An 18010-nucleotide genomic window follows, 5' to 3' on the forward strand; every position below is an offset into this window, starting at 1 on the left:
ATAAATAATAAAAAGAATTGTTCAAAAATACTTCTTCCCTTCATAAATCATTTTTGTTAATTTCATATACAATTCATTCTTTGGCATATATATGTTGTATTTGCTAAAATCATATTTTTATTCTTTCTTTGAATTTGAATAGTTGGGTTGAATATAATTTATATCCGGAAATTATAATCGACGGGCAATACTTAATAAATTGTGAAATTCTTTTAAAAGAATTCAAAGACATCCCTTAAATATGAATTTCTCAGTATTCTCATATAAAATGTGTAGATATAACAAACAATTTGTGAAAATTCATAATACCATTAAGAATATTTGGTGTAATTAGGGATACGTTCGCGTAACCTGATTATACCAATAAAAGCAATTCGAATTATGCGTACGCGCAATTTCGAGCGAATATTTAATATAAGGGATTTCTTCGAGTATGTCAAAATAGTTTCATATAAACCGAGACGTGCAGTTCATTGTCTAAATATAAGGGTGATGACGTTCATAAATTTTATTTTAAATCACGCACATATGAATTTGTAATAAAGATAATATGGTCAAATTTTATTGTGTACACGTACGCGTGGCACGATTCCTGGTACTTATAAAAAATATATAATACGAATATACGTACGCGTAATTCGTCCATATAATTGTAAACAATAAGTAAAAAGCGGTAGTAAAATCATGCAATAAAAACGTATTTAGTAAAAATCAAGATAATTAAGCCAATAATAAAAACAGTTAAGCGACCGTGCTAGAACCACGGAATTCGGAAATGCCTAACACCTTCTTCCGGATTAACAGAATTCCTTACTCAGGATTTCTGGTTCGCAGAATAACAAACAGAGTCATATTCTCCTCGATTCAGGGAATTAAAACCGGTGACTTGGGACGCCTTAAAATTCCCAGGTGGCGACTCTGAAATAATTAAATAAATCCCGTTTCGACTGTCCTTCAATTGGAGAAAACTCCCCACGCGCCCCGCGGGCGCGGTAAAGAGGAGGTGTGACAGCTCTGGCGACTCTGCTGGGGACAAAAGTGTTACTGCAACCCAGAACCACTGGTTCAGGGTTTAAAGAATTCGAGCTTAAAATAACTGCGATAATTGGCTTCATTTACTATATGATTTTCAACTGTTTATATGCTTAACATGCTAAATGTTTTTTTTACCGCTTTAATATTATTTGAATTGTGAATATATACAACTGCTACGAAACCCCCTTCTTTCTGAGTCTTCTGAATTTATGGTGTACACGTGCGCGTGACCCACCTTTCTATTAAAGTCATACCAAATAAGACGGAGTTGGGACAAGTAACTAGGCCGGGTAGACTTTCGTGCTCCCGGTACGTTGCCCCCTCTTCGGCTCAAACTGTCTGTTTGGGTAAGCCAGGTTTAGAACAATCAACCTCAGGTTTTTGCCTAGAATAACTCAGCCATGAACCGGATCCCTAGTAGGAACGTATATTTGCATCATGTACATTTGGCCTTGGAGACTCAACACAGGGGTTGGGTCTGTCTAGGACAGGTGAACCCGAAACAAAAAAAAAACCATCCTGATGCATCCTACTTGCTACCTGTGCATTCATTTGCCTCGAGCATGCTTGTTGACCAGCTTAAATGAAATCATGGTGAGAACCAAGGGATAAAATGGGTTGTTTTTAAAATAAATTTCAAAAAAAAAATAGTTTTAAATCTTGAAATAAAGGTTTTAATAAATAAAAAAAAATTAAAAATGATTTTTTTTAGTGTATATTTTCGAAATAAGTCTTGACTTTATTAAATTAAATTTCAGATACAAAATGAGCACCACGCAAAAACCCCCATCCACGAATACAGAAGAGTTTCTATTTCAGCTTCAAATGTGGTGGTATGATTTAGGCAAAGATGGTCAAAAATGGGTCGTCAAGCATTTGGGAAATCTCACGGATATTATGAAGGTTAAACCCCGTGATGATCTGATTGCGGCGTTAGTAACTTTTTGGGACCCTGTTCACAATGTCTTTCGTTTCTCTGACTTCGAGCTTACTCCTACATTAGAGGAGATAGCTGGCTATGCTGGTTTTGACGGAAGTCTAAGAAATCAAAGCCTGATATTCACAAAGGCTCCCTCGATACATCGATTCTTCGGTCTTCTGAACATCAGCAGTCAAATCAGGAAAAGCAATGTCGTCAATAGATGTTGTTCCTTCAACTTTTTGTATTCAAGGTTCGGAAAGTCAGATGGGTTCGAAATTCATGAGAAAGGCCTTACTAACAAGCAAAACAAAGACACTTGGCAGATCCACCGTCGCTTTGCCTTCATGGTGGCTTTTCTAGGAATCATGATTTTCCCAAACAAAGAGCGAACAATTGATATTCGCACGACAAAAGTTGTACAGGTCCTCACCACCAAAGAAAATCACACCCTTGTCCCCATCATTCTATCAGACATTTATCGGGCTTTGACTTTATGTAAATCAGGAGCAAAAGTCTTCGAAAGATGCAAAATTTTGTTGCAAATGTGGGTGATTGAACATCTCCAACAACAGCCCAAGATCATACAGTATGGGCCAAACAATGATAATTGCATTGAGAGTTATGAGGAAAGAATAAAAAATTATCAGGCTCCAGAAGGAATAGAAGCATGGGTATCTCATCCAAGGGCTTTAACGGCAAATCAAATTGAATGGACTTTGGGATGGCTCCCGATGAGGGAAGTAATACACATGTCAACCTCAAATAGTTATCTACTACTATTGGGGTTGAAAAGCATTCAGCCGTATGCGCCACTAAGAGTCCTAAGACAACTAGGGAGATATCAAGTAGTTCCTGATGATGAAGATTTGAGTATGCAAGTAATCGAATTACACCCATAAGCCACTATCCCCGAGGCTCTACTTCAGCAGATGTGGAATGGATGTCGATACTTGAAAAGTGATACTCAAGTCCCAGACACTACAAAGGGTGAGATAAATCCTGGATATGCAAGATGGTTTGAAAAACGGTCTCGCGTGGATGATGTACCAGAACCTGAGCTAAGAAGGCCAACAAAAAGACCCCATGTTCAAAACTTCAATGATAAAATCCAAGAGCAGTTGATCTGGGGAGAAAAGGAAAAAGGGTACAAAACAACTATCCATGCCCTAAAAGAAAATCTGAGAAGCCTCAGTTTGGAGAAAGATTTGCAAGCACAAGAAGCCGAAGGTGAGAAGAAGAGTCTAGCTTGTGAGAATGAAAATCTTCATGCTCGATTCCAAAAAATGAAAAGAGTTTCTGAAACGCCAAAGAGGAGCTGGAAGGATCAAAAAACTATCGCCAATCTTTTTGAAAGAATGCAAGATTATGACTCCATTCTTGCGGAAAACGAAAGGGCGTTGAGCAAAGCAAAGGAAAGGATCCAACAATTAAACGAAGAAGCCAGATCTAATAAGGAACGCCAAGATAGGCAATCCGAAAAAGACAGGGCACAATTCAAAAAGGAAAAAGACCATTGGATACGATCAGAAGACCAGCTTCGTGCACAACTAGAAGAGGCAAGAAGATGCAACAGAGAACATCAACAAGCAGACCTCGACAGGGAAAGAGCGCAAGCAAGATTAGAGCAGGCCAGACTCCGAGCTCTATTAGAATCAGCTCTAGATCGTGAAAACCGTGTCAGAGATATAGCCACCACTCGCCAGCAGCAATTCCAGGACCAAGACCAACGTCTCCAAGGTTTCAGGGCACAAATCCACGACCTAGCGGTCTACACATCTCAAAGTTATGTAAACTGCCAAGGAATGGATTATGAAAGGTTTACAGAGCATGCACCCACTTTTGCCCGTCATCTAGCAATGGAGTTGGAAAGGATGTATCGTACGCTGGGAGGTCATCCAGGTCAAGCCCCACATTGAGCAAATAATCTATTAATTTACAACACAAGTGGAAAGTGGGGCACGTTGTGAGATGTTAAGAATTGTATCTTTTATTTTGATTTAAGTGTGTGTGTTTCAAGCCATTTTCTTACAAAGTTTTCAAATGTAATGTCTGTTCATCTTTGTATAATGAATAAAAGTGTTTGCCTCATGTCCGAACTACGCAAGGTCTGATTCATGCGGGGGCATGATACGTAGGCAATCTCTAAGATTCGACCACCACGATAAAAGATATATAAAAGTGAATAACAATATAAATTTCAAGAAAGCTGGGACGACACAGGCAGCCGAGCAAATGCATAATAGAAAGGGATTATTTGTCTAGGAGCATTGCATCTCAACGTGTGATTATATATGTGTTAAACTCTCAAAACTAACAAGTTTGTTCATTTCCAGAATTCAAGCAGTTAGTTTCTCTAAAGAGTATACTGGCATATTATCACTATCACACAAGATCAAAAGGACCAATACCCGAAAGTATGTCTATCCCAGATGTTGACACAGGTATGGAGCTAGAGGAGATGGATGTCGGGAAAATGAAAGAAGAGATGTTTAAGCTCAAGCAGCAAATGGCTGAGATGTACCAAGCCTGGTCTACAGGACAGCTACCCCCATCTTACCCAAATAACCCTGCTCCATCAATGACCCAAACACAGGATAATATTACCACTGAATTATCCCCAAATTTCCCCATTTACCAGCACTACCGAGGCACCACCTCTCAGACACCACAGTCTCCACCCCCGAAACCAGTTCCGTACTTTCCTCCACCTATGACTCCTGTTTTCGTAGCACCTCCCCCTGCTGCATTTCATAAATCTCCTAGTGAGCCTACATTCCAGGCCCAGGACAACCAATATTGCCCCCCGGAGCCCACCCTCAAAGCTTCCGAAATTCATTCAACTACTCCTCGTTTTGATCTCCCAACCGAAATTGACAAGCCAGCTAAAAATGTTGAACAAGAAGAGATGTTCAGGAAGGTCAAGAGTCTAGAACAATCGTTCAGAGACATGCGAGGATTAGGCGGGCAAGTCAGTGTAGCATACAAAGATTTATGCTTATTCCCCAATGTACAATTGCCAGTTGGCTTCAAGATGCCCAAATTTGACCTATACAGACGGGCACGACGACCCAGTAGCCCACTTAAGGGGTTTCTGTAGCAAGATGCGAGGAGCTGGGGGAAAGGATGAATTATTGATGGCTTACTTCAGTCAAAGTTTAAGCGGATCAGCTTTGGAGTGGTATACACGCCAGGACCATGGGAGATGGTACACCTGGGATGACCTGGCACAGGCATTCGCATACCATTTCCAATACAATCTGGAAATCATCCCAGATCGATTATCTTTGACAAAATTTGAGAAGAAACACAATGAAAGTTTCAGAGAGTATGGTTTTCGGTGGAGAGAACAGGCAGCAAGAGTGGATCCTCCTATGAAGGAGAGCGAAATGGTAGACTACTTCCTCCAAGCCTTGGAACCGACTTACTATGCCCATTTGGTTTCAGCGGTTGGGAAATCATTCAACGAAGTAGTGAAGATGGGAGGTATGGTGGAAGAAGGCCTCAAGACAAATAAAATCATGAGCTATTCAGCAATTAAGGCAACTACTCAAGCTATTCAAGGCGGGGTAGGAGGAATCGGAAGAAAGAAGAGGGAGGAAGCAGCAGTAGTTGATTCAGGAATTTGGCCGGGACCCAGAGGTTCACCGCTTTACTATAATCAACAACGACCTCGCCAATCAGCTTACCACCATGATTCATCCCAACACTACTATCACCCTTCAGAGCCTCATTTTTCCATTAACCATGCTCAAACATACAATCAGCCACCTGTTCACACCAATTGGCGTGCTCCTGTCACACCAAATACTTACCCACGAGCCTATCCCGGACCAGGTTTCAGGCCTAGGCCAGCATTCAGGGGAGAAAGGGAACAGAAAAAGAAAACTTACACTCCATTGGGAGAGTCTTACACTAGTCTGTTCCACAGGCTGAGACAGCTAGACATGCTGAGACCAATACAATCCAAACTACCCAATCCTCCTCCAAAGAATCTGGATTACACCATTAGCTGTGAATATTGCTCCGGTGCACCAGGCCATGATACGGAGAAATGCTGGCATTTGAAAAATGCAATACAAGAGCTGATTGATACTAATAAAATCGAGGTTCAAACCCCCGAAGCCCCAAATATCAATAGAAATCCAATGCCAGCCCATCAAGAGGCTAATATGATAGAAATCATACAAGCTGATGGGGAGACAAAGAAGCCGTCACAAACTGTCATGATGATCAAGTCTCATGAAACCAAGCCAGATAAGCAGTTAATAGAGGAGAAGCCGGTGTCTAAGCAGAACAAAAATGGTGATGAACCATCTATGATAGTCGATGAGGGATCATCGAGCAAAGTTGCTGCAAAACAAGAAAGGCCGAAAGTGATAGTACCAGGGGTTGCTAACAAACCCATTGTATTCGTGGAAGGAGCCCGTACAGATCGGGTTATTATTGCACCTGTAATCCAGCTGCCGGTCATCAACAACAAAGCCATCCCATGGAACTATGAACGGGTGACTGTAATGTACAAGGGCAAAGAAATCAAGGAAGAAGTGTGTGAGGTGCAAGGCTTGACACGTTCGGGAAGATGTTTTACTCCCGAAGAGTTGAGAAAAACTAAAAACAATCCAACGCCAACAAAGAGAGCTGTGACGGAAGAAGAGGCGGAGGAGTTTTTAAGAAAAATGAAACTCCATGATTATTCTGTTGTGGATCAATTAAAGAAGACCCCCGCTCAAATTTCATTGTTGTCATTACTGATCCATTCAGAGGAGCACCGTCTGGCTTTGATGAAAATCCTGAATGAGGCTCATGTTCCTGAAAAGATCTCTGTAAATCATTTGGGAAAAATAGCCAACAGAATCTTTGAGACAAACAGAATTACATTTGCTGATGACGAATTACCTGTGGAAGGTACTGAGCACAACAGAGCTCTTCACCTCACCGTGAAATGTGAAAACTCCGTAGTAACCCGAGTATTGGTTGACAATGGGTCAAGTGCAAATATCTGCCCTCTCTCCACTTTAAGCAAATTAAAAATTAAAGAGGAGAGGATCCAGAAGAATAGTATCTGCGTACGGGGGTTTGACGGTGGAAGCAGAGATTCATTTGGCGACATAGTGTTGGAACTAACAATAGGGCCAGTTGAATTCACAATGGAATTCCAAGTGTTGGACATAACTGTTTCTTACAACTTGTTGTTGGGTCGACCATGGATCCATGCTGCTAAAGCAGTCCCGTCAACACTACATCAGGCTGTCAAGTTTGAATGGGATCATCAAGAAGTAGTCGTGTATGGAGAAGAAAGTTTAAATGCTCACAGCAGTACCATTGTACCGGTCGAGGGAACAGAAAATGACCAGGGACCATGGGTATACCAAGTGACCGACACAGTGTCGATAGAGAAAATTCCAGAGGGGAAATACCTTCCAAATCCAAAGATATCCTCTGCATCAGTCATGGTAGCTTATGAAATGTTAAAGAATGGCTTTATACCCGGCAAAGGTCTGGGTTTATCTTTGCAAGGAATTATACAACCAGTATCTCTCCCCGAGAACTGGGGAACATTCGGTTTGGGGTTCATACCCACTGCCAATGACGTGATAAGGGCTAGGAAGCTGAAACACCAAGCATGGGTTCTTCCAAAACCAGTCCCACATCTGTCAAAGTCTTTTGTCAAGACCGGTGCTAAAAATCGCTCGATAACAACAATTCCTAAGTCCCAGGTCAATCCTGAGGAAGAATTAATTGAAAGATTTGAGAAATTGTTTAGTGATGTGAATATGTTGGAAAGCGGAGAAGGCTGTAGCAACGCAAAAGTTCAATTCGTTGGGCCCGAAACAAAGCTCAGTAATTGGAAAGCCACTCATCTCCCAATTCGAAAGGAGTCTTGGTAGTTTATTTTGATTTTCTTTCAGTCTGTTTGGGTTACTTCAGGGTTGTAATCCCAAAGCTTATCTTACAGTTTGTTTGAAGTGTGCAAAACCTTGTTATCTTTCATCATCCAATAAAAGCAGTTCCCCTTTTATTATCATTCCTAATAGTTTTCTTGTCTTTTTCTTCTTTCCTGTACAGTTCTTTTTACGCTGGCTCTAGTGATATGGCATGCATGAGGAATCCTCAGCCCAGTCTTAAAAATCAATCTGGTTCCGAAGTAATAATTCAAGAAATATATTGTGATTATGAATCAGAATATGATGAAGATGAGGTTTTTGAAGAGATTAGTAAAGAGTTAATTCACTTTGAGGAAAAAATCAAACCTAACTTGAGTGATACCGAGGACATCAATATAGGGGACACGAGTAATATCCGGGAAACTAAAATAAGTGTCCATCTTGAGCCAAAGATCCGAGAGGAATTAATTAAAGCACTCATAGAATTCAAAGATGTTTTTGCATGGTCGTATGACGACATGCCGGGCCTGAGCACTGATTTAGTGGTTCACAAATTGCCCACCGATCCAACGGTGCCTCCTGTCAAGCAGAGGCTGAGAAAATTCAAGCCTGACATGAGTGTGAGAATTAAGGAAGAAATCACCAAACAATTGGAAGCAAAGGTCATTCGAGTTACTCGATATCCTGTTTGGTTGGCTAATATCGTTCCTGTACCAAAGAAAGACGGCAAAATTAGAGTATGCGTCGACTATCGCAATCTCAACAAAGCAAGTCCAAAGGATAATTTCCCATTACCCAATATCCATATTTTGATCGACAATTGTGCCAAGCATGATATAGGGTCTTTCGTGGATTGTTATGCCGGGTATCATCAAATTCTAATGGATGAAGAAGATGCAGAAAAGACGGCATTCATCACACCATGGGGAACTTATTGCTACCGGGTAATGCCATTCGGTTTAAAGAATGCCGGAGCAACCTATATGAGAGCAATGACCACAGTGTTTCATGATATGATACACAAGGAGATTGAGGTATACGTGGACGATGTGATCATAAAATCAAAGCATCAGGCCAACCACGTTGGGGATTTGAGGAAGTTCTTCTTAAGACTTCGCAGGTACAACCTCAAGCTTAACCCTGCCAAGTGTGCATTTGGAGTTCCATCTGGAAAGTTGCTGGGATTCATAGTCAGTCGACGAGGCATCGAGCTAGACCCATCAAAGATCAAAGCCATCCAAGAACTGCCACCTCCAAGAAACAAAACTGAAGTAATGAGTTTGTTGGGAAGGTTAAATTACATCAGCAGGTTTATTGCTCAGCTCACAACAACCTGTGAGCCAATTTTCAAATTGTTAAAAAAGGATGCTGCGGTCAAATGGACCGATGAGTGTCAAGAAGCGTTCGATAAAATAAAAAGGTACTTGTCAAACCCACCCGTGTTGGTCCCGCCAGAGCCAGGAAGACCTTTGATTCTTTACTTGACGGTTTTGGAAAATTCATTTGGTTGTGTATTGGGGCAACATGACCTCACTGGCAGAAAAGAACAGGCCATCTACTACCTTAGCAAGAAGTTCACAGCTTATGAGGTTAAGTATACTCATCTGGAAAAGACATGTTGCGCCCTAACATGGGTAGCTCAAAAATTGAAACACTATTTGTCATCCTACACTACTTACCTCATTTCTCGGTTGGATCCATTGAAATACATTTTTCAAAAGCCTATGCCAACGGGAAGACTTGCAAAGTGGCAGATATTGCTCACAGAATTCGACATCATCTATGTGACTCGAACTGCAATGAAGGCTCAAGCACTGGCCGATCATTTAGCCGAAAACCCGGTCGATGAGGAATATGAGCCGTTGAAAACTTATTTTCCTGATGAAGAAACAATGCATATCGACGAGGTGAAGCAAATTGAAAAGCCTGGCTGGAAACTTTTCTTTGATGGAGCCGCTAACATGAAAGGAGTCGGGATAGGAGCTGTAATCATTTCTGAAACAGGGCATCACTATCCTGTTACGGCTCAATTGCGATTTTATTGCACCAATAATATGGCTGAATATGAAGCTTGCATTTTGGGGTTAAGGCTAGCCGCAGACATGGGTATCCGAGAAATCTTAGTCATGGGAGATTCGGATCTTTTGGTACATCAAATTCAAGGAGAATGGGAAACCCGAGACTTGAAGCTCATACCATACCGACAATGTCTACATGATCTTTGTCAGCGGTTTCAATCAGTGGAATTCCAACATATTCCAAGAATCCATAATGAGGTTGCCGATGCATTGGCTACCCTGGCATCAATGTTGCACCATCCGGACAAAGCTTATGTAGATCCAATACATATTCAAGTCCACGATCAGCACGCTTATTGCAATATGGTTGAAGAAGAATTTGATGGTGAACCATGGTTCCACGACATCAAGGAGTATATCAGGATGGGGATATATCCCGCACAAGCCACAGGAGATCAAAAGAGGACCATTAGGCGATTGGCAAATGGATTCTTCTTAAGCGGAGGAGTTTTGTATAAAAGAACACCAGATCTTGGATTATTAAGATGCATAGATGCCAGACAAGCTACAACTGTCATGTCTGAAGTACATTCAGGAGTTTGCGGACCCCACATGAGTGGATATGTGTTGGCAAAGAAAATCCTCCGAGCCGGTTACTATTGGCTTACCATGGAGCGAGATTGTATCAGTTTTGTGCGCAAGTGTCATCAATGCCAAATACACGGAGATTTGATTCATTCTCCACCATCCGAGTTGCACACAATGTCGGCACCATGGCCCTTCGTTGCCTGGGGCATGGATGTGATTGGACCAATTGAGCCGGCAGCATCCAATGGGCACAGGTTCATTCTGGTAGCTATTGATTATTTTACCAAATGGGTTGAGGCCAAGACATTCAAATCAGTGACCAAGAAAGCTGTGGTCGATTTTGTCCACTCAAATATCATATGTCGATTCGGAATCCCGAAGGTGATCATCACAGATAACGGTGCTAATCTTAACAGCAACTTAATGAAGGAAGTATGTCAACAGTTTAAGATTACACATCGTAACTCTACCCCATATCGGCCCAAGGCGAATGGAGCAGTAGAAGCAGCCAACAAAAACATAAAGAAGATACTTCGGAAAATGGTAGAAGGTTCAAAACAATGGCATGAAAAATTACCATTTGCATTATTGGGATACCGCACTACTGTTCGCACTTCAGTAGGAGCAACTCCTTATTTGTTGGTATATGGCACTGAAGCAGTAATTCCTGCAGAAGTTGAGATTCCTTCCCTTCGGATCATCGCCGAAGCAAAGATTGATGATGATGAATGGGTCAAAACCCGTCTGGAACAGTTAAACTTGATTGATGAAAAACGATTGGCCGCAGTATGTCATGGTCAATTATATCAAAGAAGAATAGAAAGAGCATACAACAAAAAGGTGCGTCCCCGGAAGTTTGAAGTAGGTCAGCATGTGCTGAAACGTATTCTTCCACATCAGGTCGAGGCAAAAGGCAAATTTGCCCCGAATTGGCAAGGACCATTCATTGTGACCAGAGTATTATCAAATGGTGCACTATGTTTAAAAGATATTGAAGGCAAATGCATAGATATGGCGATCAATTCTGATGCGGTAAAGAGATATTATGCATAAAATTTTTGAATGTTTGTATTTAGCATTATTTCGAAGATTCGAATGACAAAGGCAATTTATTCTGCTATCCAAACACTATACCCTTTGTTTCCCCCCTTTGAGCCATACTTGTTTCTTTCCTACCCCCTCTTGGAAGCAATTAAAATAATATATATATATATATATATATATATATATATATATATATATATATATATATATATATATATATATATAAAAATCACTATCATGTAGTGAACTACGTTTGACCTGATTCCTCAAAGAAGGATACGTAGGTGCCTCACGGCTCGGTCATAGGGTGCACAATATACATAATGTGCACAAAAAGAAACATCAAGCGATCCTAATCAAGAAACTGGGGCAAAGAATTGTATTGGAAATAAGAAAAAGATTCCAAGAGTTGTAATTTTAAACCCATACCAAAGCTATTTAGCTTTTAATACCTTTTCCATTTCTAACCCCATACCAAAAAGACCTTTCGATCAATCTTAGAAAAATACTGAGACAAGCAAATGAAGATGGTTCATAACACTCTGGTACAAACAAGAAAAGAAAGTAAAAATGAGATAGTCTTATAGGTGAAAACCCAGACGGGCACCATAAGGCGACGGAAGTTGAGAGAAAAGTAAAATGAGAGAGTCTTATTGGTGAAAACCTTCGTAGGCACCATAGGGCGAAAAGGAAGTAAGAAATGAACAAATGAGGAAGGTTTATCGGTGAAAACTCTTTGAGATGTGGCCAGTCCAACGGGCCTGTAAAATGAAAATGAAGTTGGATTACGAAAATTCTGGGGAAAACAAAAATGAGACAATTGAAAGGAGATTGATTAAAAGACTGGGTTGATTAATCCAAAATGCATACCCTGATCATTGGCGCCAGTGACTCCAATCAGATAAGTTTATTCCTTTTCCAACAGTCATCCAAATTTGGATTTTTCTTTTCATTCTATAATTGTCGAAATCAGCGTGTCTCGTCACTAATAATCTTACTTTTCTAAAGCTTTGAGATAAATTTTATTCCAAACAAAAAAGAAGGAATGTCAAGGTATACTACCAAGATTCAAAGTTACATGATGCAAAATACGGCCATGAAAGGAGGCAGATAAAATAATAAGATGTGGGTGTAAGAAAAATGGAATCAAAAACGGATCAGCAATGTCAGGAGAACATATGATTACGGTTAAAAGGGTTTGAAGGAAAACATACAGAGAGGAATCCTATAGTTAAGGATTAATTACAAGGACAAACAGTCTTTCAACCATTTCAAGGCAACGAAACAAGACAGAGAAGCCCCACCGTCGGCGAGAATGCCCAGTTAACCCTCCTGGTTTGAAACTAACAAAGTTTTCTTTTGATTTTAAAGCAGGGGCAAAAACAACGTTTGTGTCAGGAGAAACCCGATGAAAAGAGAAAGAAGTCAGGCGTCCACCTGGAGAATGAGGACAAAGAATTAAAGAAATAAGGCGTCCACCTGGAGAATAAGGATGAAGAAGTTAAAAAGAAATCAGGCGTCCACCTGGAGAATGAGGATAAAGAAAAGAAGAAGTCAGGCGTCCACCTGGAGAATGAGGATGAGAATTGAAGAAATCAGGCATCCACCTGGAGAATGAGGATGAGAATTGAAGAAATCAGGCGTCCACCTGGAGAATGAGGATGAGAATTGAAGAAATAAGGCATCCACCTGGATAATGAGGATGAGAATTAAAGAAATCAAGCGTCCACCTGGAGAATGGGGATGAGAAAAGAAGAAGTCAGGCGTCCACCTGGAGAACGAGGATGAAGAATTAAAGAAAGAAATCAGGCGTCCACCTGGAGAATGAGGATGAGAATTGAAGAAGTCAGGCGTCCACCTGGAGAATGAGGATGAAGAATTGAAGAAATCAGGCGTCCACCTAGAGAATGAGGGTAAGAATTAAAGAAGTCAGCCGTCCACCTGGAGAATGAGGATAAGAAAAGAAGAAGTCAGGCATCCACCTGGAGAATGAGGGTAAGAATTAAAGAAGTCAGGCATCCACCTGGAAAATGAGGATAAGAAAAGAAGAAGTCAGGCGTCCACCTGGAGAATGAGGATGAGAATTGAAGAAGTCAGGCGTCCACCTGGAAAATGAGGATGAGAATTGAAGAAGAAATCAGGCGTCCACCTGGAGAATAAGGATGAGAATTAAAGAAATCAGGCGTCCACCTGGAGAACGAGGATGAGAATTAAAGAAATCAGGCGTCCACCTGGAGAATGAGGATGAGAATTAAAGAAGTCAGGCGTCCACCTGGAGAATGAGGATGAGAAAAGAAGAAGTCAGGCGTCCACCTGGAGAATGAGGATGAAGAAGTTAAAAAGAAGTCAGGCGTCCACCTGGAGAATGAGGATGAGAATTGAAGAAGTCAGGCGTCCACCTGGAGAATGAGGATGAGAATTAAAGAAGTCAGGCGTCCACCTGGAGAATGAGGATGAGAATTAAAGAAGTCAGGCGTCCACCTGGAGAATGAGGACAAAGAATTGAAGAAGTCAGGCGTCCACCTGGAGAATGAGGATGAAGAATTAAAGAAGTCAGGCGTCCACCTGGAGAATGAGGATAAGAATTGAAGAAGTCAGGCGTCCACCTGGAGAATGAGGATGAGAATTAAAGAAGTCAGGCGTCCACCTGGAGAATGAGGATGAGAAAAGAAGAAGTCAGGTGTCCACCTGGAGAATGAGGATGAGAATTAAAGAAGTCAGGCGTCCACCTGGAGAATGAGGACAAAGAATTGAAGAAGTCAGGTGTCCACTTGGAGAATGAGGATAAAGAATTAAAGAAGTCAGGCGTCCACCTGGAGAACGAGGATGAAGAATTAAAGAAGTCAGGCGTCCACCTGAAGAATGAGGATAAGAATTAAAAAAGTCAGGCGTCCACCTGGAGAATGAGGATGAGAAAAGAAGAAGTCAGGCGTCCACCTAGAGAATGAGGATGAGAATTAAAGAAGTCAGGCGTCCACCTGGACAATGAGGATAAGAATTAAAGAAGTCAGGCGTCCACCTGGAGAATGAGGATAAGAATTGAAGAAGTCAGGCGTCCACCTGGAGAATGAGGATGAGGAATTGAAGAAGTCAGGCGTCCACCTGGAGAATGAGGATGAATCCGCAGTCAGGCACCCACCTGGAGAACAAGGGAGTACAATTGAAATGTTGAAATCAAAAAACCGCTCATATGAGAAAGGAGCACATTAAGAGTCAATAAAGCAGAGGAGTCCTACAAAGTCCCCAGCAGGAAACAACAAGAGTCCCAAACAGATAAAGAAATAAGGGACACAACGAAAAGGAATACGGAATAAGCCAAATGCACAAGAGTCACCGAGATATCAAGATAACAAGAAACGCAAGGGCATGATCTAGATAAGATTTTATAATTCATGTACCATAGTCTAGTTTAGCTTTTTGTATTACCTTTGAAGTAAGGTGTAATAAGGAGGTCAGCAAGCAGTAAAAACAGCACGAAGCAGCAGTAACATCACAGTCCCACGGTAGTCCCAGCTACCCAAAACTTCCCGAACTACATTGACCTGATTCCTTTATAGCCAAGGATATGTAGGAAACCTTTGAAGCAGAGGTTCGGTCAAATCTTTCAAAAAATGCTTCCCACGGAGTATTTGAACGGGCAAAAATCGCTCGTATCCGCTCACTTTATCTTTGCACGAAAACTCTTCGAGTTTCCGCACAAAGAGGGGCAGCTGTGAGCACGTGATTTTTGCCTTACGAAAAAACTACTCCAAAATAAATCAAAAAATAAATTAAATTTCTTTTACTGTGCAATTTTTGAATTTGCGTGATGTTTGTTAAATATTTGTCTTATATCCGTAAATGTTTACTTTGTCATAACAAAATGAAAATAAAAATAAAAATATATGTTGCATGCATATCTAGGATTTGATTATGCATTTAATAATTGATTCAAAAAATAAAATCACAAAAATATGTGTCTGTTCTAGTTTTAATATTTCAATGTGTGATTAATGTGTTGTCTATGTATTAATAGGTAATTTATCTTTGTAAGGGTAATTTTATTTTTATAATTTTAATTATGAATTTAATAATTAGAAATTTAATTAGAAATTAAAAGAATGGGAAATGATAAAAACGGACCTGGGCCAAAGATTTTTTAAACAAAAATCAGGCCCAAATACTCAAAGGACCCGGTCCATGTCAACCAGTCCCATACAGGACTCAAACGACGTCGCTTCTGGATTTTTAATCTGGGCCGTTGATTCATTGCAATCAAATGGTCCAGTTCAACTCCTGCATAAATGAAACGACGACGTTTAGGGCAACTAGATCTGAACCGTTCATCCATCTTGATCCCACGGTCTTAAAAACTCACCCAAACCCAATCTGTTTCAACCCCGGGTTGACCCCTTTCCCCAACTTAAATCAAACGATGTCGTTTGGATAAGTGGATTGATCTCATCCGTGCATCTTAATTGATCCAACGGATGAGATCAATCCACCCCACCCCTATATAAGGATCAAACCCCTACCCCGGCCCCTAACTTAACACCCCCCATCCTCTCACTGTTCATCATCGTTCCCAAACCAAACCCCTAACCCTAGCCTCCCTAGAATCCCACCGCCTGAAACCCGACGGCAACAACGCCGCCGGTCACCAAAATAACACCCTAGAACCCTCTGAACATTCTCTATCCAGGTATGCTAGTCACTTGGCTCGAATCTTCCTGAAGGTTCTCGAATCTTCATTTGAAGATTCGAGCCGAGCTTAGATCTAAACCAAACAACCCTTAGTTAACACCATAGTACCCCCTAACATGCCTCGTTATGGATCTGATGTTTGTTTGGCTCGAATCATTTTCGAGCTTCTCGAATCTTCTTTTGAAGATTCGGACCAAACAAGAACAAACTAAGATCTATTCCAAACTGACACCAAATGACCCCTAGGCTACCCTCACCCTTGTGTCTTATTTGGACCCTCTCGAATCTGACCAGAAATGGTTAAGTCCCAAATCGAACCTTCAAGAACCCTAGAAATACCAGACTTTTGGATTATGTCCAAATTAAATAAAGATTGAGGTTTAATCGACCTTAGTCGAAGTATTTTCAGTGGAAAATACTTCGACTAAGGTCGGTTTGATTTCAAACAAAGTCCGAATCCAAGTTGAGTCCGAGTCGGAATAAAATTGAAGGATTCAAAGGTATTTTTTCTGTTTCTTATGTGTATTCTACATGTATTCTATGTTTGTTTCATTAGTCTGTTTAATTTTTCATGATTTTCTAGTCAATTCTGTTATACTGTCTCATACTCGTCTATTTGATCAGAATTATACTATTGTTTCTGTTGTTTATGAATGTTCATAATATGTGTAATCGACTCGATTAAGTTCGTCGATTAGTTGCTTTGTAAATTCTTATTGCCATTAATGCTGTTTGTAATACCCTGTTTATCTGTTTGGAATTGATTATTGTCATTGAACTCAGTCAATTAGTTCTTCCCAATTAATTGATTCTCGTTTAATAATTCAGAAAGTTTGTCAATGGTGTGTATATATTGTTTTCTGAACAGGGCATTGTCAGTATATTGACAATGCTCCTGTGTTTGTTTGATTTTAGTCCGATGGTGCAATGCAGTTGAATTATTAGGTTGAATTCAGTATAATAGTGTTATGATGTTAGTTTTGAATTCAAGCTTACAAAGGTTGGTTAAATACAATTGTATTAGGAGGTTAATCCTAGGACTGGTTATAACTGTTAAAACAGACTTTAAAATCTGTTTTGCAACAGATTCTGATTTTAGTTTAAAAGCTGTAATTACAGAAGGATTTCAAGTTTATTTTAGAATGAAACAGTAGGGTAATATGATAGTGTGCTTTTAATGGAATGTTGGTTGGCTATAATTTAAGATACTAATGGGGAACAAGGGATAATGGGGCTGCTAAAAATCAGGATAAGAGCACTCAATAGGATTTAAAGTATTCAAAAGCAGTTTTAATGGAACTTTTCTGATTTTTAAAAAGAGGAAAGGGTCCAAGAAGCACTTAAAAAATAGGACCAGTCCTGTATAAGTACAGGAAGCCATCAGATTTTGGAGAGGAGAGAAAAAATCAGATTTGAAGAGGAGAGCCTTTCAGAAGAAAAATAGGAAGAAGAAAAATAGGAAGAGAAAAATCTAATTTGAAAAGAAAAAGAAATCAGATTTTAACAGGAGCCTTTCAGGAAGAAAAAGAGAGTGTGAGATTGAGAGAAAAATCAGATTTAAAGATCAGTTTTCAGAGAGATACATTTGAGAAAAACAGAAAGAAATAAAGAGATAGAAATAGAATCAGAAACAGAAATTTGAAAAGAAAACAGAAACAGAAAAAATCATAAATAGGAATCCGAAACAGGAAGAAACTGAAAAATCTAAAAAAAAAATGTTATCCTTCTAGAAACTGTCCGTTGTTTGTTTTGTGGATATTATTCAGTCTGAATTTGAAATCTTTCCCTCAAGTTTCTGTCACTGTTCATCTGGGTTAACGGGTCTTGTTCAGACT

Source organism: Nicotiana sylvestris, chromosome 6 (assembly GCF_000393655.2).
Source record: "Nicotiana sylvestris chromosome 6, ASM39365v2, whole genome shotgun sequence".
NCBI classification, from domain to species: Eukaryota; Viridiplantae; Streptophyta; class Magnoliopsida; order Solanales; family Solanaceae; genus Nicotiana; species Nicotiana sylvestris.